Source organism: Lactuca serriola, chromosome 1 (genome assembly GCF_051521515.1).
Source record: "Lactuca serriola cultivar US96UC23 chromosome 1, Lser_US96UC23_V15, whole genome shotgun sequence".
NCBI classification, from domain to species: Eukaryota; Viridiplantae; Streptophyta; class Magnoliopsida; order Asterales; family Asteraceae; genus Lactuca; species Lactuca serriola.
This window is the reverse complement of record NC_136408.1, coordinates 219,276,133-219,301,531: the sequence shown is the minus strand read 5'-3', so window position 1 is coordinate 219,301,531 and position 25,399 is coordinate 219,276,133. Positions and strand designations below refer to the sequence as shown.

General features: G+C 41.1%; 1 non-coding gene across 1 annotated transcript; it reads right to left on the bottom strand.

Annotated features, from left to right (window-relative positions):
- Positions 1-15,676: 15,676 nt before the first annotated feature.
- Positions 15,677-15,783, bottom strand: LOC145080768 (small nucleolar RNA R71). Its single transcript, XR_013695354.1, has one exon. It is a non-coding gene; the product is annotated as a small nucleolar RNA R71 (small nucleolar RNA).
- Between the last annotated feature and the right edge of the window lie 9,616 nt (positions 15,784-25,399).

Sequence of the window (25,399 nt, the reverse complement as noted above, 5' to 3'; positions counted from 1 at the left end):
ATATTAGCCCATTTATCATTTTGTTGGTCTTTTATGTGAATTAGGGCTTTATTGGGCCTATTAAGCCCACTAAAATATTATTAAGCCCGTTAGGGTTTTATTGGGTCCATTAGAGTCCATTAAGCTTCATTAGGCCCATTAGAGCTCCTTTGAGCCCATTAGGGTTTCACTAAGCCCAAACGAATCAATCACAAGAGGCAAAGCGCACCGCCACCCGACACGGCGGCAGGAGGCGGCAGCCACCACCCTAAGGTGGTGGTTTTCAAGTTCTTATTATTATTCCCTTTTTTTTTGTTACAATTACAATGTGAAATACCGAATTTATCCACATAGACATACACTAAAATACACACACTAATAACATAAACACACACAGTGGTGGTTCATGGCGGCAGCCACCACCTCACAGTGGTGGAAGTGGCGGCTCTTACGATTTCCGGCCAAACAAACCACCCCATTTCACTGAAATAAACACTCTTTTCCCGAAACAGTAGCACAGCCACCCACCTGGTGGCATACGAGGCACAGAAGGTGCTAGATGGCGGCAGTTTGCGAAGGCAGCGACGGTTAACGGCAGTAGGCGGCAGCATATAACGAAAGGTGGCCTTCAGGAGCTCGTTTTCGGTGACAGCAAGCTAGCAGCCATACGAGTCTTGAAGAAACATCACATATCCTCATGAACTCACAGCCACCACCCATGGCAGCTGGTGGTGACGAGATAAAGCAGCGAAGGCAGGTAGAGTAAGAAGAAGAAGGAGACACGGAGGGGCGAGGGCACTTCAACGAACCGATGGGGAAAGTGAAGCAGCAGTGACGGAGACGAACTGCTCCTCCGTCTTCGACTGACGCGGCGTCGGCAGCAGGCGCAAGTCTCACAATCCCCGCTCACCCGCTGCTCCCGAATAACACAAAGACGCACGACTCTTCTTCTTCGCCAGTAACAGGTAGGTTGGCGGTTCACCAAGGTCTCACGGAAGCGACGACTAGGACGAGGGGTGGAAAGGTGAGGGTGGCGGCTAGAGGATGGGAGACATAAGGGTGGTGCGGCTGAACAAATGAGGCTAGGGTTAGGGTTTCATAACCCTTATATACCGGCTCCCCATACTATTTTGCCATAATGACCAAAATGGTCCCTCCAGCTCCAATTTGATTCGAAACAGATCCATACTTTACATTTCAACCCAATCCATGGAGATCCCTTACAATTTAAGTCCCATGAGTTATCAAACAGCCCCCAATATCTTAATTATGACATAATCAGCCCTTCCACCTCATTTCTTTTTAAATTAAATTCAAATAATTACCACGGAGCCCCTGTCTTCATAAATATTTATAAAATGAGTCCCAAACTGACGCTTTTAACCCCCGACTTCTAAAAATGTTGCAATTAACTCCTCGAACCCAACGCCCTGCATATATAATTATTTGTTTTAGGTCTACGAGCCATTCATTAATTAATTGATTTATTTAATAAATAAACGGGGTTTTACAAGTCTCCCCCACTAAAATTAGGTTTCGTCCTCGAAATCATTCCTTACCAATCCTTACATACCAAGCCACTCTAGTAACATAGTCATCATCCGTGGGCGAACTAATTCCTTGCATCAAGATCACATCTACTCATATGAATTTTGTTGTCTTGAGATGGTCTGATTCCCTGATAGACCAATCATACTGAATCATTACTGATGGAACCAGCCCGCTTATCCCTCAACTGACTAGTCCACTTTTGATAACTTGAGGTTCCCACCATAAACTTGGGTCACAAACCCAATTACCTCTGCAAATCACTTATTCTTGGCTAAGGCTCAGCTAATCTCGCGGTGGGTGACTTGTCACTCCCCAATAAACCAGTTATTCCGTGCGCATATGCAACTAAAACACACATACTATCACTACCCAAACGTTGAAACTGCCCGAAAACTGAACCGCCTGAAGCAGTATACGCTGCTACATAGCTGCTTACCAAAAGCTACCAAGACCTCCTGGGTCTTAATTCGCTTGCCAATCCTCTGAAATACTGGGTTTCCACCCAGCTGCGGAGCCAAAGGACTCCCTACTTAGTCGCCTCACACGACTTCTAAATGAATTCCTTTTCTGGAACTAGTTGCCACTCGTTATCATGCCACTGCGACTCTACTGCTTTCTTATCTAACTGATCGGGTCCATGCATTGCATCCTGTCATCAACAGATCCAAGACTAAAAGTGATTGCTACCTGACATATGATAGCCATATCTCACGCGTCCTTAAGCAGTCCATTGCTATCCCTGATCCCATAACTGTAGTGGCGCTCCTACAGTCCTATCACTGGCTCAACCAGATCTAATCCATCTGGGAAATTCTGAAATCCAATCCGTGGATTTCCTTATCCTTACTGCTACACCCGAACAGGTGGGTACTATTGTTCCTTTTGTGTCCTAACAACGCGCTCACACTTATATACTAACCTAGTGAATGTTGCGGCTACACCCGCAGTCTCACAACACTCTATCACTATCTGACCGCTAGTGAATGCTACGGCTACACCCGCAGTCTTACAACACTTCCGATGCTAACTAACCACTAGTGAACGCTACGGCTACCCCCATAGTCTTACAACACATCCATACTATCTGACTGCTAGTGAATGCTACGGCTACCCCCGTAGTCTTACAACACTTTCCATACTGGTCGAACACGCACTCGACCTAACACACAACTGAGCTTGAATCCTAACCGGAACTCTAACCTAGTTCCCGAAACCCGCTATCACGTGACCCTTCTGTATCAGTACCGCACCCATGCCCATGATCAAAGCGTCTCAGTAACCTACAAAATCATCTAAAACCTTTGTCATGGTGAGAATAAGTGCCTCGCACAACCGTTGTCTGAGAGTCTCGAAGGTTGCCTACTGCTTAGGCCCCCAACGAAGGCCACCGACTTCTTGGTCAGTCGGGTCAAAGGGAACCTCAATCTCAGAGAAGTCCCATGTAAATCTCCGGTAATAACCTGCTATACCCAGGAAACTCTGAATCTCGGATGGAGACCTCAGAATCTCCGACTGTATCATGGCCTCTATCTTGGCCGGATCAACTAGAATAACCTTCTAGTTGACAAGGTGCCCAAGAGATTGCACCCCGCGCAACCAGAACTCACATTTGGAAAACTTTATAAAAAGTCTCTCCCCCACTTAGATTCGACTAAGTCTTCACGGTACGTGAGAATTCAAGGATTCCTAATCCTTCTTACTTCTTATTAGTCCACTGACGATAACATGTACTTACCAGTGCTATCGATCCATCACCAATCAAACCTTAAGATCGCCCATCCTCTGAAATCTTGAAGAGTACTCTTGAATCTGGTACAGTCTGACACCTCAGACCATCTCCCATGTTGTTCACTGAAGACCTTAATCTTCACTCTAGCCGATGAATCCTCGTTCCCACTTCCAATCTTGCAGTACCACTGATCTCTAACTGAACACAACCCATGCGAAAATACAATTCTCTTGAACATGCGATGACCAACTACTTATGCATCTAACACCCGCGACTGATACTACCCTTTTTGTGTCACCATCTCTGTCCTAGCAATGGTAATGCCTTGAACTCCAAAGTTCATCCATAGACAATTACTGACCATACCTGAACAATGATAGAACCCCTGAACGCTGACTTCACTGGAGAACTATCACTCGAACCCTGACCGAGGATCTTCCAAACAACACTCCTACACAGATCTTGACAAAGATCCGGAATGATAACGGTACACGCGGAACCCACTCCGCAAGATGCATCCCTCTGTAGGTTCATCAACGACTTTTCGGCGTGCAGGATGGCATATATGATCCTTGATAACCCAAACACTAGCAAGAAACCGACCCGAGATCTAACTTATCCAAATTTACTCATAACTCCAACGTGATACGCATCCCCAACATCCATCTAGTAGCAATAGAAGATGACATACCCGCAACATCTGGAGGAATACTAATCACTTTCTGCTGACATGATCAACCATGCTACCCTGAAGTAGCCTAAACCCTCAGAGCGACAGACTCCCTTGTGCACTGTCCTGTACGTGCTGCACTGACTCTGGCCCTGCTAGCCCTTCACTCGATGATCAAAAGTCATGGGTCTCTTCCTGGGACCCTCTACTATACTCACTTAGCGCGAACCTTTTCTCAAAGTGCTCCAAATCGATCTCGTATGTATAAACTCTTGGAATACATATCCTTCAGGGTCTGACACCCTGTCACGCTCGCTAGCTCACTTGCCAATGGCCATGCCGCAACATAGGAAGATCCTCTGTCCCCAAACCAGGTCACTAACTCTTCCTTGCAGCTTCTCAGATTCTCCAAGACTCTCACTGATTCGAGTATGGATCTTGTGCTTTCAGTAGTACGGGCCCAATACTAACTTCCACACCTATCCATACCTTCCTCAGCAATCCTCCCGAATCCTCCAATTCACTTCCTCTAACTGGTACCCAAGACTCACTGGGCCTCACTACTAACCCACTGAAACATATCCTAGGCTTCCCTAGGTTCCCGAACTCACCCAATCCTCAGCTGCTGAAAGATTCCCAGTAATGTCAACTAGCTACCTCATGAATATAGCCACATCCAACAGAGATCATATAATCCTTCAAGTAACAGACTCATCCCTATAACGGTTAGACTCAAACGAGAGCTGCGCAATAGGGTCAAATCTATCACTCTGAGATTATCCAGCCTGTGCCACATGTGACTTAGCATATTCACTTAATAGCTAACTCACGTTACTAAGAGTCCCACAAAGCAGAAAGCAAGCAGCATTCAGACAATGGAAAATCTAACCATCATATTCCAATCAAATCATTTTATCCTCTAATCAGGAATCTGTACATGCAATTAAAAGGCTCATACAATCAGGCATAACCTAAACAGGCTATCCTATCATTGACTGATTGGTACTAGCATGCAAGTCTACAAGCACATATAATAGGCATATAAGGCATCCTCCTATATCCTTAGCCCTAAACTAGCATGCAGTTCTCATAAGCATATCATATCATAACATCTCATAACATGTATGGATATCTTAGGGAAGACTTACTTGAGCTCGGCTGATTGCACGCATCACGCCCCTTATTCTTCTCAAAGACATTATCTCTTTTCAAACTTTTGTTTATAAAATGATTTTACTTTTGAAAATTTTCATACCAAGTCCTTAGTTTGAGTTCATACACACCCGAGAGTGTGCCCGAATCCCTCAAACCAAGGCTCTGATAACAACTTGTAACATCCCGAAAATACAGGCCAAAAATTTCATTTTTAAATACGTCATGATAAAACCAATAGTGTAATAAAACATTTGTAATATCATGTCATGTCCAAACCAAAGTAGAAATAATCAAACATGTTATCATAAAACAATATCAGAGTGTAATCCCAAAGATCTCATGTGCGGAAAACCATAGTGTGATGCGCTGCGATCAAGCCAGCTCCTTTCCTTTAAACACGAAGTACTTGAAACCAAAACTGAAAACCGTAAGCACGAAGCATAGTGAGTTCCCCCATCATACCATATACCATATACTAACATAACATACATATATTGTCAAGCATATCTGGGTGCCCGACCTACCCCTTCGATCCTCTCGACAGGATACCGGCTAGCATGTCTGGGTGCTGGCCTCCCATTCAGTCCTCTCGACCGGATACTGACTAGCATATCTGGGTGCTGGTCTCCCCTTCAGTCCTCTCGACCGGATATTGGGGACTATTTCACCCCCTACTACTACCACATAACACATATCACATAATCTATCTAGCATGGCTGGGCATGACTACCCCTTCGGCCCTATCGACTGGTAATCTGGGGACTATCTCCCCTACTGTCACTAGCACATAGCATCATATCATACTAGCACATAAACATATCAGGTAATAGAAAACCTATATGAATATCACAGATACAATCGTCTAATCATACAACTCCTAATGATGGTCCGACATTGTGGCCGTAGACCCATTGCTACTGGAAGGTAACTCACCTCACACTGCTGAAGTCCCGTAGACACAATCCCACACTGCTGAAGTCCCGCAGGCTGAACCCCAGCTATTGTTTGACGGATTCCCAAACTGTCAACACCAAAATAACACCCAATTAATAATTGGGTCCCAACACATAACCATAATACATACTTGGATAATTACTACATTACCCCAGGCTTGGCTTATTTAAGCCCAACAAGGCCCAATCCATAGGCCCAAAGCCAACTAGGAATCAAAGCCCAACATATGGCCCAATTTTTCTAAATTGGGCCCAAACCCTTACAAGGTCTTACCATAAGGCCCAACCATTTAGTCCAGTCCAACATTCAACACTCTAATGGCCCAATATCACATAATCATAAAGGCCCAAACTATGGCCGAATTTTCCAAATTGGGCCCAAGCCCCTTACATGGGCCTTACCCTAGGCCCATTAAATTACTCTAGACCATTTGCTTGATCTTGGATAGTCCACGTAATAACCCAATCATCAAGGCCCGATAGAAAGGCCCAACAATAAACCCAAGTGAAATTAGGGTTTCACATAAAATGATGATTAGGGTTAAGTTTCCTACTTAACCCATTAAGGACTTAATCCTCTAAGGACTTAATCCATTAAGTCTAATGTCGCTTAGATTAATCTTTGCAAATGATTATTATTTAATATCTCAAGTTACTAAATAATTCTCGTGTGTGTGACCCGATTGATTCTTAAAGTTAGGGTTTCATTGACATTAGGGTTTTCCAATCCAAATATTAGCCCATTTATCATTTTGTTGGCCTTTTATGTGAATTAGGGCTTTATTGGGCCTATTAAGCCCACTAAAATATTATTAAGCCCATTAGGGTTTTATTGGGTCCATTAGAGTCCATTAAGCTTCATTAGGCCCATTAGAGCTCCTTTGATCCCATTAGGGTTTCACTAAGCCCAAACGAATCAATCACAAGAGGCAAAGCGCACCGCCACCCGACACGGCGGCCGGTGGCGGCAGAAGGCGGCAGCCACCACCCTAAGGTGGTGGTTTTCAAGTTCTTTTCATTATTCCCTTTTTTTTGTTACAATTACAATGTGAAATACCGAATTTATCCACACACACATACACTAAAATACACAGACTAATAACATAAACACACACAATGGTGGTTCATGGCGGCAGCCACCACCTCACGATGGTGGCAGTGGCGGCTCTTACGATTTCCGGCCAAACAAACCACCCCATTTCACTGAAATAAACACTCTTTTTCCCGAAACAGTAGCACAGCCACCCACCTGGTGGCATACGAGGTGGAGAAGGCGCTAGATGGCAGCAGTTTGCGAAGACAGCGACGGTTAACGGCGGTAGGCGGTAGCATACAACGAAAGGTGTCCATCAGGAGCTCGTTTCCGGTGATAGCTAGCTAGCAGCCATACGATTCTTGAAGCAACATCACATATCCTCATGAACTCACAGCCACCACCCATGGCGGCTGGTGGTGACGAGATAAAGCAGCGAAGGCAGGTAGAGTAAGAAGAAGAAGGAGACATGGAGGGGCGAGGGCACTTCAACGAACTGATGGGGAAGAAGGGTGGAGTGAAGCAGCAGCGACGGAGACGAACTGCTCCTCCGTCTTTGACTGACGCAGCGTCGGTAGCAAGCGCAAGTCTCACAATCCCCACTCACCCGCTCCTCCCGAATAACACAACGACGCACGACACTTCTTCTTCGCCGGTAACAGATAGGTTGGCGGTTCACCAAGGTCTCACGGAAGCGATGACTGGGACGAGGGGTGGAAAGGTGAGGGTGGCGGCTGGAGGATGGGAGACATAAGGGTGGTGTGGCTGAACAAATGAGGCTAGCGTTAGGGTTTCATAACCCTTATATACCGGCTCCCCATACTATTTTGCCATAATGACCAAAATGGTCCCTCCAGCTCCAATTTAATTCAAAACAGATCCATACTTTACATTTCAACCCAAACCATGGAGATCCCTTACAATTTAAGTCCCATAAGTTATCAAATAGCCCCCAATATCTTAATTATGACATAATCAGCCCTTCCACCTCATTTCCTTTAAAATTAAGTTCAAATAATTACCACGGAGCCCTTGTCTTCATAAATATTTATAAAATGAGTCCCAAACTTACGCTTTTAACCCCCGACTTCTAAAAATGTGGCAATTAACTCCTCGAACCCAACACCCTGCATATATAATTATTTCTTTTAGGGCTATGAGCCATTCATTAATTAATTTATTTATTTAATAAATAAACGGGGTTTTACATGGACGCAATAAAATCCTTTGGGCTTAATGATATTCTAGTGGGCCTAATAGGCCCAATAAAGCCCTAATGGACCTAAAAGCCCAACAAATTGATAAATGGACTAATATTTGGGTTGGAAAAACCATAATGCAAATAAAACCCTAATTTGTGAAAATTGCTTGGGACACACACGAAAATTAATTATTAAATCTTAAATAATAATTAATAATCATTGGCAAACTAGAGTAAGGCATAATTGACTTAATGGATTAAGTCCTTAATGGGTTAAGAAAGAAACAATAAACCTTAATCATCATTGCATGTGAAAACTCTAATTTGGGATTATGGGCTTGGACTTATCGAGACCCATATTTGGGCCATTGGAATGGAATTGTGTGATTAAGCCCAATCACACCATATGACTTATTTAGAAGAATGATGGACTTAATGGATTAAGTCCTTAAAGGAATAATTCCTTAATGGGTTAAGTAGTTAACTTAACCCTAATCGGCATTTTATGTGAAACCCTAACTTCACTTGGGTTTATTGTTGGGCCTTTCTATTGGGCCTTGATGATTGGATTATTAATGGTCCATCCAAGAATAATTATACGGACTAAAATAATTTAATCGGCCTAGGGTAAGTCCCATGTAAGGGGTCGGGCCCAATTTGGAAAATTAGGCCATAGATGGACCATAGTTGGGCCTTAGAATAAGACCACATATAGGCCTGCGCCCAATTTGGAAAATTGGGCCATATGCTAGGCTTTGATTCCTAGTTTGCTTTCGGCCTATGGATTGGGCCTTGGGCTTATATAAGCCAAGCCTAGGGTAATGAAGTAATTATCCAAGTATGTATTATGGTTATGTGTTGGGACCCAATTATTAATTGGATGTTATTTTGGTGTTGACAGTTCGGGAATCTGTCAGCCAGCAGCTGGGGTCGAGTCTGCGGGACTTCAGCAAGTGTGGGATTGTGTCTTCGGGACTTTAGCAGTGTGAGGTGAGTTACCTTCCAGTAGCGGTGGGTCTACGGCCACAATGACGACCCACCTGTAGGAGATGTATGTTAGATGATTGTCTTTGTGATATCATCTAGGTTTTCTACTACCTGTTATGTTATATGATGGCATGATATGTGATAGTAGTAGAGTTCGGTCGTTAGGACCGAAGGGTAGGTCAGACACCCCAGCTATGTCTGACAGTATGTGATGATATGTTTATATGCCAGTATGATCTGTTATATATGTTAGAGGTAGTAGGAGGGTAGCAGTCCCCGAGGTTCGGTCGTTAGGAACGAAGGGTAGTCAGCACCCCAGAACGGCTTGACATGGGTAGTCAGCACCCCAGAATGGCTTGACACGGGCAGGACGGCACCCCAAAATGGCCGCGTGGGTAGGTCGGCACCCCAGAATGGTCGTACCGGGTAGGTCGGGCACCCCAGAATTGCCTGACAGTATGTATGCTATGTGATTGTATGGTATGTGGTATGATGGGGGAACTCACTAAGCTTCGTGCTTACGGTTTTCAGTTTTGGTTTCAGGTACTTTGTGTCTAAAGGTAAGGAGCCGGCTTGATCGCAGCGCATCACACTATGGTTTTCCGCACATATGTTTTATGATAACACGATTGATTATTTCTACCTTGGTTTTGACATGACATAATATTACAGATGTTTTATTACACTGTTGGTTTTATAATGACGTATTTAAAAACGAAATTTTTGGCCTGTATTTTTGGGATGTTACACTAGGAGAGGTCTTGAGTGAGAAAAATGAGGTCCCAATGGCTTTGGTTGTCCCATGCACAAAGTAGGAAGGCCTTAATGGATTAAGACCTTGAGTTAAGAGATTTTTGGACGTCCAACAGGATAACGTTTGAGACTTTATGAGTCCTAGGCCCTTTTGGTCACTGGATCTGACACATGGGCTTAAGTGCTTAAGCCATTAAGCACATGGAAAGGTTTTCGTGTAGACGCAAGTACGCCCCGCGTAAATTATAGAACGCCAAGAATAGTGGCTCATCGACCCGCTTTCCAGTCAACGAGCCGATGTACGCCCCGCGTACCAGAGGAGTACGCCCAGCATACGCCCTCTGTTGGATTTTGATTTTTTAGGCCTTGAGTGTTAGGTTGTTTATGGGCCAGCTGGGCTTGGGCCTTAACTGAACAGTATTGATGGAGTACTTTGGGCCCAGAAATTATTATGGACCTTAGATCTAGGCCCAATTAGGGAGATGGGCCCAATCTAGTAAATTAGGCCAATAAATGGGCCTTGCATAAGGACTTTTGAGATAAGGACTTGGATTTGGGACTTGGCCCAATAAAAGGAAAATGGATTTAATGAGTAGTGTGGGCACTTGGCCTAGGAAGTTATGTTGGGTTCTAACTTGGTGATTATCATGTGATAGTTGGGATTTCCGGTGAGACAGCAGTCAGAGATTTGTAGGATTTCGGCACTGCTCGTGAGGTGAGTTATTCTCACTGTACCCAAGGGTCTAAGGCACCAAGGTCGGCCCTTTGATTTGTTATCAGAGAATGTTACTGTTGTGATATGTTAGCTCGGTATCCTGATAGATAGGATGGTTATGTGCTTAGCGACCTATAGTAGGTCTATCTGTTTGTATGCTGGTAGGAGATTACCTGTTATATGTGCACATGATTGATTGGTAGTGGAGGGTATTCCATCCCAAGGATGATAGGACCCTAGTATGTTGTCTTGTAGATTGTTATATGATTTTATGATAGGTGTACATGGTTGATAGTAGGTGGGCATTCCACCCCGATGGTTGTGGGCCAGGAGTATTCCATCCCGGTAGGATGATTGGACTCATAGTAGGTGGGCATTCCAACCCGATGGTTGAGGGCCTGGGGAATACCATCCTGAGAGATGATTGGACCCATAGTAGTTATTGTATGTTAGGTGTGTAGGCATTCCAACCCGATGGTTGTGGGCCGAGAGTATTCCATCCCGAGGATGATTGGACTCGTAGTATGTTGGCATTCCAACCCGATGGTTGACGGCCCAGGGTATTCCAACCGATGGTTGATTAGACCCATAGTATGTTGTTCATTGTTGTATGTGTGTATGTTTGTGTGGATGGGTACTTTGGGGGTAACTCACTAAGATTTTGGGCTTACATTTTAGTTTATTGTTTCAGGTACCTCAGGAGATCGTGGCAAGGCAAATGCGTGATCGTACCGCTCCTCACTTTTACAATGTTGTTTCTGGGATACTCTGATAATAAACTATTTGGAAACCTTTTGTGATAATTAATGATACTTGGGTTGTTTTTGAAAGTTTAAATTGGTTTGAAAATTTTGGATGTTACAAAACCAAATCGAGAATTCATCTACACCTCAAATATCTAAGACATCCAGTCTAGGTCCAATATAGAAAATAAGATGTTGAGTTCTGGTAGTGTGTGTGTGTGTGTATATATATATATATATATATATATATATATATATATGTATGTATGTGTGTGTGTATTCATTGTAGTCCATCATAGTCGTAGGCCACCTTGGATCACTACGCAATGCACCGCACCCATACTTTATAGTCTCATGTGTATCAAATTACCCTTTATTATGCAAAAGTTAGACTAAAATTCAGAGGACATGGCCCTCCTGGTAAAATCCTTCTCAGAAAGATGAAAGCGTTTAAGAATGTCATTGAAGAATGGCATCGATTGGAGCTCGAAAAGGAGAACAACATTCTATTAGACTTAAAATAAAAAGTTAAGAACCTTGACCTTCAAGCAGAAAGCAGAACTCTGAGCTGGGAAATATGGTGAAACTTGGCTTACAACAGAAGGAAAAAGTTAAATGGCTTACTGATAGGATGAATACTCCTAATTTTTTCATTTCTCCTTAAAAATTAAATACAGGAGAAGTAGCATTCATGGAATAATGTTGAATGGATGTTGTCATTAATGCTAAGGTTATCAAGGAGGAAGCAAGGAGATTTGTTGGGGAAAATTTTCATGAATCTATTGCGGTCATACCTCTTCTCACAAAAGACAATTTCAAGAAATTAAGTGCTTCTGATTCAATGCTCTTGGAGCAAGACTTTTATAATGAAGATATTAAATAGGTTATTTGGAATTGTGGAACTGATAAGGCTTCGGGCTTGAACAGTTTCATATTAAAATTTATCAAGAGATATTAGGATATTATGAACGAATATTTCATGTGTTTTGTTAAATTCTTTGAAGCCATCAGACACATTGCAACGAAATGTAGTTCCTCCTTCATCACTCTCATCCCTAAGGTAAAAGACCCACTAACTTTCAATGATTATCACCCCATCAGTCTCATTTTTTGTTTCCAGAAGATCATTCCTAAGGCCTTGGTGGGGAGATTAAAGTGGTTCTTTAGTTTTATGTTTGATGAAGTTCAAACTAGTTTTGTCCAAGGAAGAGACATTTTAGACAATCCCATAATCATTAACGAAGTTTGTGGGTGGGATAAACAAGTTAAACGAAGCAATTTCTCTTCGAGGTGGATTTTGAAAAAGCACTCGACTCGATTAATTGGCATTTCTTGGACTTGGTGATGAATCAAATGGGTTTTGGTAATAGATGGCGGCTTTGGATCCATGGCAGCCTCGTATATTCTGGAGCTTCCGTTCTTATAAATGGTGTCCCAACAAAAGAATTTCTTATTACCAAGGTCGTTCATCAAGGTGATCCCCTATCTCCATTCATTTTTATCATCGCCATGGAAGGTCTTAATGTTGCTATGAAGTCGTCCATTCAAAATTCTCTCTACTTCGGTATTGACATTTCTAATCATGGGCCTCCTATTTCACATCTTTTTTAAGGGGACGATGCAATTTTGTTGGCGATTGGATTCATTCCAATTTCTCCATATTTACAACATTCTCAAGTGCTATCATGTTGCTTCGGGGATTAAATTTAATTTTCATAAGTATAAGGTCTTTGGAATTGGAGTCCCTACCTCTGACGTTGCCAATTGTGCACACATAATTGGGCATGAGGCTGAGATCTTCCCGTTCACTTACCTTAGGGTGCCAGTAGGGGCCAACTTGAATTTAAAACGTAATTGGAGACCTATAATAGAAAATTTCTAAGTGATATGTGCATATTTAGTTCATATTCAGTGTAGATTTTTATTTATTTATTAGCTAAATTATTGCATTTCATGGACAAAAGGTACTTAAAAGTGTTCGAATTATGTTTTCAGTCAAAAAAATGAAGCTCGGAAGCAAAAGGAGAAGCGGTTGAGAGCTCGAGAATGGAACAAAGAAGAAAATCACTAAAAATAACACCTACTCGGCGAGTCCACACGAATATTCGAGAAGATAATGACTCGGAGACCCAGAGACTTATCGCATACGGGGACTGAGAGATGGACTCGACGAGTCGGCACCTGACTCGACGAGTCGATTCGTATATAAAAAGATAACTCCTCAGAACGATGGAGGGGAATTTTGGAACGATTCAGAGAAGTTCAGTTGCGATTAAAGAGTCAGAAAAACCCCAGAGGACGAAGTTAGAAGCTAGAATCCAATTACGAAGGAGATTTGAGGCAAATTTCATCATTCTACTTAATCTTTTGTTTTTCATTATGGTTAAACAATTAGAATCTGTTTGTTTGCTGTTATTTACTTCAATCATGAGCTAAAACTCTTAAACTTCTGTTTGGGGATACGAAATTGATACTATGGTTTGATTCTTGGTAGGATTAATTTAAAGTTGGTGATTTTTGTTATTTTAGCTTGCTAAAGAACCTTGTGTGTGAATGATAATTAATTTTCTGTTAATAGGAAGGTAATTGATTAGCATGAACATCTAATAATTATCAACCTCATATGCTATGTGATCACTTTGTTATATGTCTAGGATTAATGAATATGAAACTAGAGTTAATAAGAAAATTAAGTAAATTCATGTATGAGCTTGTGTGATGACCATCAACAAGAAGTTAATTAAAAAACTAAATTAGTTAACTATTGCAAGTCTAAATTAACCCGAATAATTAATCTAGTGAATTTAATTAAATTAGACAACTGGCCACTGTTTAAGTTAGTTTATTTGCTAAGGATTAGTGTAGTGAATGCGAATCTAATCAATTGAATCGGTAACCAACAAAAGAGTTAATCCATTGCACCATTACCATGAAATCAACCATAGGATCAATTGAGTTGAACTAAACAAAAGTTCCTTCCCATTATTGAATCTAGTTAATTCTTTGTTTTCCTAAGTTTTAGATTAATAATAGTTAGTAAGTTTTCTAGTCTTGTAAAACTAGAGAAAACCCCCTACTTATTAATTAATTTAGATAGAATTAGTTTTTAGTTTTAATTTGTTGTTCCCTGTGTTCGATACCCTACTTATTTACTTATACCACAATTGATAGGTCCACTGCATTTGTGTGTTGATTTTATAATTAAAAGTAGGTTTAAAACTAGTTTGTTTCACACACATCAAGTTTTTGGCGCCGTTGCCGGGGAACGGTTCTAAAATTAACGTTAAATTCTAATTTAATCGATCCTTTGTGTGGGATCTATCTTACACAAAGTTAATTAAAAGGTAATTCAGTACGTAGTATAAGTTTTAATAAAAATCCGTTTTTAAAGTTACTAGAAAAAAATTTCTATTTTTGCCTTGAACTCGCCGAGTGCACTCGTGCCGACTCGGCGAGTATATCGTTGTTACAGTTTTAATTTTTTATTTTATTTTTGTTCTTTTTACGCGTTTTTTGTTTTGTTTACAGTTGTTTCATGACCTGAGGATCTGATACACCTCTAGTCCCTCCTCTTGAAGACCCGGAATCCGCACTAAGGAGGAGCAAAGGCAAAACCGTTGGAGAATCCGCTTCTTCAAAGAACTCCCCACTCAAAAACCTCAAATCCGTTTTCAGCAAGAAGAGGAGCAGCAAATCAGGAGCATCCAGTGCCTCTTTGACAATCGGAGACCCAATTCAAGAAGACACCGAGTACGAGACCGAGGAAGAAGAAGAACCCACATACGAGCACGAATCCGAGTTTGAAGACGATTTAGCTATCACTATGGCTAATATCGATGAAGTCCCCATGGGGGAATGGAAGAAGAGGATGCGCGATGACACCGGCCCGAGACTTGTGCAGCCCGCAATTCCCGCAACCGCTATATTTGAACTAAAAGGCCATATTCTCGCTCAACTCAAGGAGATTCCTTTTTATGGGAAGGATCACGAAGACGCCTACAAGCACTTGGACGAAGTGAATGATGTGGCTGACTACTTCAACATACCGAATGTTCCACGCGAGACCCAGCTTCTTTGCATGCTTCCAGTCACGTTCAAAGGTGCTGCAAAGGATTGGCTAAAGTCATTTCCTCCCGGATCGATCACCACATGGGCCAAGATGAAAGAAGAGTTCATAGACCACTTTTGCCCGCCCTCCAAGATAGCCAAGCTAAAGAAAGTCATTGCCAACTTCGAGCAACAACCCGGAGAATCTCTGTATGAAGCTTGGGAAAGATACAAGAGCTTGCTTAGGAATTGCCCACACCATGACCTCAATAGCCAACAAGAGGTCTCCATTTTCTATGATGGAGTCAATGTCACCACAAGGCAATTGCTTGATTCACAAGGCCCACTCACGAAGAAGGCGCCCCCGGTAATCAAGGAGCTAATTGAAGAATTCTTTTAGCATTCTAGAGAATACCACAATCCAAGAAATAAAGTAAGTCGGGGGGTAGTGAACTTGGCAAATGATAGCATGGCGGCGGTGATAGCTAAGCTCAATAGTCTAGATGGAAGGATGACAAAAATGGATCAAACAATCCATGCTATTCGGGTTGGATGTGAGAATTATAGAGGATCCCATTTTACAAAGGATTGTGATTTGGATGAAAATGGAAACAAGAAGGCTCAAGTATTCTATTCAAGTGGCGATCGATACGACGAGAATTGGCGGAAACCAAAGAAGGAATGGCTCCCATACGAAGAATACAAGAAGGCTAAGGAGGAGAAATACAAGCAGAAGGAGAGGGGATTTTATCAAAAGGAAGAACCGGTGATGGAAAAGAAAGCAGATTTAGAAGAATTGTTCACTAGATTCATAGCCGCATCCGAAAAGAGACACAATGATCACGATCCTACAATACACGAGACCAGAAATATGCTAAGGAGTCAGCAGGCATCCATTCTCAACATTGAGAAGCAGTTGGGACAGCTTGCACATCAAGTGAATGAAAGAAGACCAGGTCAACTTCCAAGTAACACCGAAACCAATCCGAGAATGGAGAATGTGAATGCAGTGACTTCCAGCAATGAAGAAATTTTCACACATGCACAGAGGATCTCCAGTAGGAAGACAGAAAAGGCAGAAGAGTCGGCTCCAGTTAAGCCCGACCAAACTCGCCGAGTCCCTCTAATGGACTCGACGAGTCCATGCGTAAATGACAAAACTGTCATTCCCTTAAAGCCATATAATCCCCCTTTGTCATTCCCAATCAAAGCCATGTCTGTGGAAAAAGTTGAAGCTTATAGAGCTTTTATGGAGCATGTGAAAGCCTTACAAGTCAATGTGCCATTTGTAGAAACAATGCTCAAAACACTCAAGTACTTCAACTTACTAAAAGGTCTCTTTGCTGCTAGGAAGGATTTAGCTGAAGTCGCGGAGATAATATTGAGTGAGCTACCCGAAAAGAAGGGCGATCCGGGGAGTATTATAATTCCGTGCCAATTTGGAAATGCATTTGTCACTCAAGCGTTGACCGACTCGGGTGCAAGCATCAATCTGATGCCTTTCTCTTTCTTTAAGAAGCTGAATTTACCGGAGCCAAGGCCGGTAAACATGAAGATCCATTTGGCAGACAAGACGACAATTCATCCACGAGGCGTTTATGAGGATCTTCTTATTAAAGTCGACAAGTTCATATTTCCAGTAGACTTTGTGGTGCTTGACATGGAAGAAGACCCTGAAATTCCGATTATTTTGGGGAGGTCATTTTTAAACAACGCATGTGCTTTAATCGATGTAAGTGAGTCTACACTCACATTAAGGGTAGGTGACGAGTCCGCAATATTTAGAGCTGTACCAGAAGCCAAGCAAGAAGAGGACGGAAAAGAAGAGATCTCATTTATCGATATGGATGATGAGATACTACAAAAAGAACTTGCACTTTTGCAAGAAGAAGATCCAAGCAAGTTCCTGCTACTTTCTGTAGAGGATGGAAATGTTAACAAGGACTTGGAGGAGATAGAAAAGCTACTGGAAGGAGCCGACTCGGAAAACACAGAGGAAATGGTGAAATACGATCCGACTCGTCGAGTCACTTTCCTGGACTCGACGAGTCCAGTCGAAATTGCCAATAACTTGGACGACTTAGATCTACTTGTTGCTAGTTCTCTGCATATGCTGGACTTGGATATTTTCTCTCATTCTTTAGAAGAACAAACAGCAGAAGGAGAAATGGACACGGAAGTTCAACACGTCCATATAGCATGTCTTGATGCAATTCCGCTTGAAGATGAAGTAAGCACAGAAAAAGAGGAGAAGGCAATGGATACGAGAGTTGATGCTGAACAACCTTTCATTACTAAACCTAGAGCACGAATTTTCACAAAATATGAAGTGATTAAGTTTGAGGAAAAGGAGGTGCAAGAGAAGGTGAAAAAGAATGGGGTGAAGAAGAAAAAGAGGAGAAGGGAAGCCCAAGCAGCTAAGGATGATGCTGTAAAAAAGAAGAGAGAGGAATTAAAACGGGCTTACAAAAAGAAGATTCACGCTTACAACACAAAGTACAAACCACAAAAGAATAGGCGTGCATTCCCGATGCTGGAAGATGACGAGACGTAGATGGGAAGGAGTCCAGCTAACGAATCCTTAAAAAGAAGCGCTTGGTGGGAGGCAACCCGTTATCTAGAGTTTGCTTTCTATTATCTTTTTAGTTTTGTTTGAATTGTTTTTCGTTTTTAGAATTCTAATCTTCCAATTCGTCAGACATGTCTGCTTGAGAGTGCGTATGGACTAAGTGTGGGGTGGAGTAAATTTTCTTTTCTAAATAAATGGAAAATTTTATAATTTTTAAATTGTTTGCAAGAGATCAGTTTTTTTCACACTTCACTCGTCGTGCGCCTCCCTCCCAACTCTTTCTCTCAAGCATTCATCATCTTCTTCAATTGTTCTTCAAGTTTTTCAATTTCAATCACAAAAGGTACTAAATTCCTCCTAATTTCTGATAAAGCAATCATTTTTAGATGATCCATGGTAGTAATTTCATATAATACCCGATTTTTGAGTTATAGTGAATTTTTAGGGTTTTGCTTTTTCATGAATTATGTTGTTTTGAATGATTATTCTTGCCGTAATACATTATAGATATGTCCTTGGACAAAACCCTTGAAGTAATTTTGAGATTTAGTGGTTGAATTTTGACAGACTCGCCGACAGACTCGCATAGTTCTTGCGACTCGCCGAGTCGTTCATGGACTCGACGAGTCCAGTCGGGTACCCAGGTGTGACTTAATTTAATGATTTTCTGTGTTTTTCTGGGTTTGGTGTTCTTTGTGTTGCAGGTGTTGGGTCGCATTTTGTGTTGCGTCTATTGGGCTCGTTAGTTTGTCTAATATGTATCTCCGGTATAGGCCTGTCCATCCGTGAGTTTTGTTTAGGGTTTATTATATATAGATGCTTGCATGCATTCTTAACGTAACATTGATAGAGATTTGATAGCGTACAAGTTCTTATCTTTTGTAACCCTAGAATCCTCTACAGCGGAAGTTCTTAGTCGAGCTCTTCTGAGGATTGAGTAATCTAATCATTCGACACATCTTGATTCATACTTGGGTTATTTACTGTTTATATATTCATCACTTACTTGTTACATAGATCTAATCGATCATCACGTTAATTAATAACTTATCAATTGGTATCAGAGCAGGAGGCTATGTAATTCATACACATCTTTTTTGTGAAAGAGTTTGCGATTAGGGTTATTCCGCATTAACTAATATTTATTGATCCGTAATTCAATAATTGACGTAACTCAGCATTTATTTGTTTTGCCCTAATATTATTCATTACAAGTCTGATCTTTCAAATAGGTTAAACGATCAAGCATGGACGAGTCACAATCAAATCCCATCAATATCTCAAATAGCATCGGATCAACGACGAAGATTCTTATTCTTTACACCCAGGATTATGAAGTCTAGGCACATCACTTCGAAGACTATGTCATTGGATCGGAAGACAATGGATACCTTATTTGGGAAGCAATAGTTTCTGGACCATTTGCTCATTCTACAACGTCAAAAATCATTAAAACTCAGAAAGAGTACAATGATCTGCTAAAAGACGTAAAGGATGTTGCTCAAGACGAAAAGGAAAAGTTTCAGTGCAACATTAAAGCATTGAGACTAATTCGATTCGCTCTTCAATCTGATACGTTCAGGCTAGTGAGTTCATGCAGCACTGCTAAAGAGATCTGGGATAGGTTGCAAGAGTTATATTCCACAGATGAAGATCTGGAGCATTCCATTCAGACTTTACTCTTATTAGAGTTTGGCGAATTTAAGCAGAATCCCGATGAAACTGTTACTCAGACGTTCGATCGCTTCAATCATCTTCTTACTAAGATGATCAAACACGATATAGAAAGGAAGCTGATTGAACAAAAGGTTACCTTTTTGACTGGTCTTAGATCTGAGTGGAGAGCAATTGTGTCCACTGTTAAAGCTCATGAGCAATTCAAATCTTATTCTTTGGCAAAGCTAGTAGGGATTCTGAAATCCCAAGAAAAGATAGTCTTACAAGAGAAAAGTGTGGTTTCAAGCTTGGGATCCTTGGCTCTTCTATCCAAAAGCAAAAGTGTAGTAGAGGATGAAGACCTCAACTTAGAAGATTATGATCTTACATCTGAAGATTATGCAATGATGGTGTCAAATCCAAAGAGGTTCATTAAGAAAAGATTCCCTACAAATAAGAATCAGAATTGGCAGGGAAGCTATAGTTCTGAAAAGGTGAGGGAGGAACCGAAGGCAGAAGAACCAAAGAAAGAGCCGAAATCTGAAGGAGATTCTGGTGTGAACTGCTACTACTGTGGAGGAAAGAACCACTATGCCAAAGACTGTGTCTTGAAGAAAATGGCAGAGAAGGACGAGGAAAATGATGAAGAGGTTGTGCTGATGAAAAAGCTGGAAGATATCAAGAGAAAGAAAGCTACTGCTAACCCTTCAATGAATGCTTTAATTGTTCAGGGTTCAACAGCGGATGATGAGTTCGGTGGTGTGCAGGTCTGGTCAACCGACTCAGAGGATGATGAGGTCAGGAAGCCATCTCATGGAAAGGCATATGTTGCTAGAGGTGAAGAAAGCAGTGGGAAGTGCTTGATGGTGACGGATGTATCTCAAATGAGGGGATACAATACAGACGGTGGGAATGAAGAAACGAAGGAGCGAGAGGACCTATGCTTCACAGCAAAACCTCTCAGCGTGCAATTCAATGAGCTTGATGAATTAATCAAGAAGGTACAATTCGTTTTTATTTCATATAAAGTCCCACAAAACTCATATGAAAAAGAATTGAAAAGCTTAAACTCAAGAATCTCAAATCTAGATAGCAGTTTAACTCAAACACGGGTCACCAATTCTAACCTAACTGACCAAATAAGCAGGGTATCATCAAAGAGTGAGGAACGGAGGATGTGGATAGAGCTGAAGGAGTCGAAGCTGATTAAATCCAAAGACGAAAACATTTATTTACAAAGAGACAATTTGCAACTTTTGAAACAAAGAAATGTGGAAATGTGTTTTGTTTAATTGCTAAGCGTCTTTATTCTAACATCACTCAACTTCATTTGAACTGTGAAATAGGACAGAAAATTCATCACATGATTTTGCCCTTCCTTGAATTCAAGGAGGATGAAATCGACGCTGAAGCATATAATTGCGAAAGTGTAGTTTCGTCTGATGATGTGAATCCAACCTACATGTATGGTCTAGACAAAATTGAATCTTTCATAAAATCCAAGGACCATAAGGACATGCTGAAAAACCTTTTGGATGAAAATGATAAACTGAAACTAAGGAATGAAACCATACAAAAGTTTGACTCATTGAATGCCAACTTGAGCTCAGAAAATAAAATAGATGTTGAAAACGCGTCTGAGCTTAATGAGGATGATGATATGAGTGAAATTTCTGTAGAGGATGAAGTTGACTGTTCTGAGTTTATCAAAAGCGAACCAAAAAACCACAAAAATCTTATTTCTGAAAATTCTGTGGAGTTTGCTCGTTTTTCCCAAAATAAGTCCCCGATTCTAGAAGAAAAGGCTGTTGTGTACCAAAAGGTGAGAACAACACCAAATCAGGTATATAAGGTCACAGGAGTAACCGAACATCAGACAGCCGAACTCACAGCCATTGTAAATGAAGATAATGCAGATGGTTGTGATGAATTCTTCTGGTCTGCTCCTATAGATAATGCAGACGAAACTATTGGTCTGTCAGAGCGGACTTCCTGGAAAACCAAAGGCAGATATGTGCCGGAGCCGCTAAACAAGCCTGATAACTTCGACGTGCCAAGTACTAGTGGTACAAAAGAAGTTCCTGTAGAAGAAGTCACTCCCTTGAGCGAAACATCATCAGTTCAAAGTGAACCGGCTGACAAAAAGCAAAAGCAAAAAACCAACATCCACCGACAGCCGAAGCAAGTAAAGGATCAGAAGCAGCAAAGGAATCTGAGATACAAGAAGAATCTCTCAGAATGAAAACAGTTTTGGCGATCTCAAAATGCCCATTTCTCTTATCATGACAAAAATTCCAAGTCAGAGAAAAGTACTATGAGAATGCAAGAAAGTAGTTACAACCGAAAGGACAGGTTCGGTTCTGAAAGGAATAACAACCAAAGGGAAAGCTTCGGTTCAGAGAACACCAGCTACCGAAAGCATAGGTTCGGTTCCGAGAGCAAAAGCAATCAAGGTTCAAGGTTCGGTCCCACTAATGACCAAAAAAAAAGGGGCACCTAGAACCTCAAGTCAAGAAAACTTCTCAGTCTAACTTCTCTCGTTCTAATTCTTCTCAACCCCATTCTAAATCCAATTCTGTTCAAACTCAAAATCCAAAACATTCAGCAGATTTGAAAGGAAAATCGAAGGTTTCCTCAGTCAAGAATGTTCAAAAGCATTCCAAGGCCCAAACGTCAAATCCTGAACCCAAACCGTCTGTAACAAATCCCAACAAAATTAAAGTTTTCACCATTAAAAAGAAATATGATACAACTTTAATAAAAAGAACATATCTTGTTGACATCTCTCTTACTATTCCTGTTCCTGTGAAAGGCTCACGTGGACCCAAGAAACTTTGGGTTCCTAAATCTGCTTGATTTTTGCAGGTTATCAGTGGCGAGCAGTTCGACGAAGAATGGTATATTGACAGTGGCTGCTCACGTCACATGACAGGGAGGAAGGAAGAACTGAGGGAATTTCGATCTCTTCCAAACGGCGGGAATGTCAAATTCGGGAACAACTCATACGGCACAATAAAAGGTTATGGGATGATTACAAATGGAGACTTCACGATTAGAAAAGTTGCATATGTTGAAGGACTACAGCATAACCTCATCAGTGTATCTCAGCTTGTTGGAGGTACCGGTCTTAAAGTTCCGTTTGATGATGAGGGTTCGGAAATAATAGAGAAGAAAACAAAAAGAGTGATTCTCAAATCAGAGCGCAAAGGCGAAATGTTTCCTCTTAATCTCAAACCTATCAAAGGAAATCCAGCTATCTGTCTGTTATCCAAAGCACACTCTGACGAAAGCTGGTTGTGGCACCGAAGGCTCTCTCATCTCAACTTTAAGGATATCAACAAACTTGTCACCGGAGGTCATGTTCGGGGTCTTCCATTGCTCAAGTTTGATCGAGAACATTTGTGTGCTGCGTGTGAAATGGGGAAGCAGAGTCGTCAAAGTCACCCATCCATCATAAACACTAAAGTCGTTGAACCACTTGAGTTGATTCACATTGACTTGTGTGGTCCATCGTCTATCGAAAGCATTGGTGGTAGCAAGTATATTCTTGTTATTGTTGATGACTTTTCACGTTTTACATGGGTGTCCTTTCTGAAGCACAAATCTGAAGCAACTCTCAAGCTAAAGATGTTCATCAAGCAGGTTGAAGTGCAGCTGAGGAAAGTCGTTCGCAACATCAGAAGCGACAATGGGCTGGAGTTCAAGAATAAAGAATTTGAAGACTTTTTAGCTGAAAAAGGGACCAGCCACAACTTCTCAGCTCCTTACACCCCTCAACAAAACGGGATTGTCGAAAGACGAAACCGATCTTTGTGTGAGGCAGCACGAACTATGCTAAGTTTCGCTTCTCTACCTCTATATTTATGGGCTGATGCTATTGCTGCAGCATGTTTTACGCAGAACAAGTCCTATCTCAATAAGCGTTTCACTCTTACTCCTTATGAGATCATCAACAAAAGAAAGCCAAACATCAAATTCTTCCACGTATTCGGCTCACGATGCTTTATCTTCAATTCTAAAGAACATCGTAACAAGTGTTGGGTTTTGAGCAATCTAACACTTCCTAAGTGTGCATGCAACCCTAAAAAACCTTGGATCTATGTTTGTCTAAATACATGCAAAATAATAATTTTCCAAGGTTCATAACCTATCTAACATGGCATGGGGTACTTTTAAACATAAAAGAGTTAGAAGAGATTACATACCTTTTTGATGGGATTGATTCTTTGGAGTTTGAGGGTCAAGCACCAATAATGTGAATGCCTCAAATGGAATCACAAATCACCACAAACTCTTGGAAAACTTTGAGAGAGTATACACACTCTTGTATTTTCGGCCACACACAAGCACGCACACTAGTTCACTAGTTGCCATTTTATGCTCCATAAGCATGCTTATATAGTGTGCATGGTTAGGGTGAAACCCTAATAACCCATGTCTTTTCCTTTCCAAGGATCCATGGGTTAAAAGCTCCATGGATCATCCATGGACTTCCATATAAGCCTAGCCCATTAACAAATGAGTATTAGCCCACACTATATAAAACCAATAGCCCATAATCTAATTAGTCTTCCTTTTAATCTCTAAATTAATTCATAATTAATTTAAGACTAAAACTAATTAATAACTTAACTTCATATTAATATATTATAACTTATAATATATTAATAAACATATGTGTATAACTCTCATAAAATTATCCATAAATAGTTCGGATGAAATGCAACCCAAATGGACCATGCCGGGTCGGGTCAAGTATATACCAAATAAGTTATGGACTTAGACACCTTATCCAACAAACTCCCACTTGGATAAGTCTAATAACTGTATTTTCCTATATAACTTCAGGAACCAACCAGCAATCGTAGCTCTCGAAAACTCCGCTGAACTATGAAGCGCCATTTTAAGACAAGTGATCATATAATCCTCTGTTCTCATGATATCAGCCGGAGAAACACATGGAACTATGTCTTGCTTATTGTCTGGCAGTTGTTTCTCGATTTCCGATTTGTTTGACAAAGAACTTCACTGAACACATCGGTTTAGTTCTGACCGGGCCCGGTACATGGGTCAACACAAAATCATCGAGGGGCCCAAATATTGCTTCTATTTCTAGAAGGAACAGATAAACTTCGACTCATATGCTTGTTCTACTACTTGTTGAATTGTACACAAAGGCACATTTTATAACATCAAGTTACTGATGTGTTTACGTGCAATCAATGCACAACCGACTCATAGGTAACAACTCATCTCTCTAGGTTTGAAGATTTATATGATATTATCGTCTCACGATAACTCGAGATAAATTCCATGAAGTGATACAAGTGAGCGTGGGTTTATACCAATACTCATAACTTTTGAGTACTCATGAATGTTGTAGCAACCATTGCCATGTCTAAACACCTTTAGCCATCTACAAACCCAATTCATGACAATCTTGATTCATACCTACTTCCGACGTATGATCGATTGTGGAGGTTTGAATAAATTAATTATTCTGGAAGTCAAAACATGCAAAACTGAAACAATAGTAAATAATTGACAATGACAGTAACACTTTACTCATAAATAAATCACAAATTTTATTCATCATCAAACGTCGATTACATTTTACAAGCTTCAGGAAAACTATCTAATCTGTAAAACTAATATCGT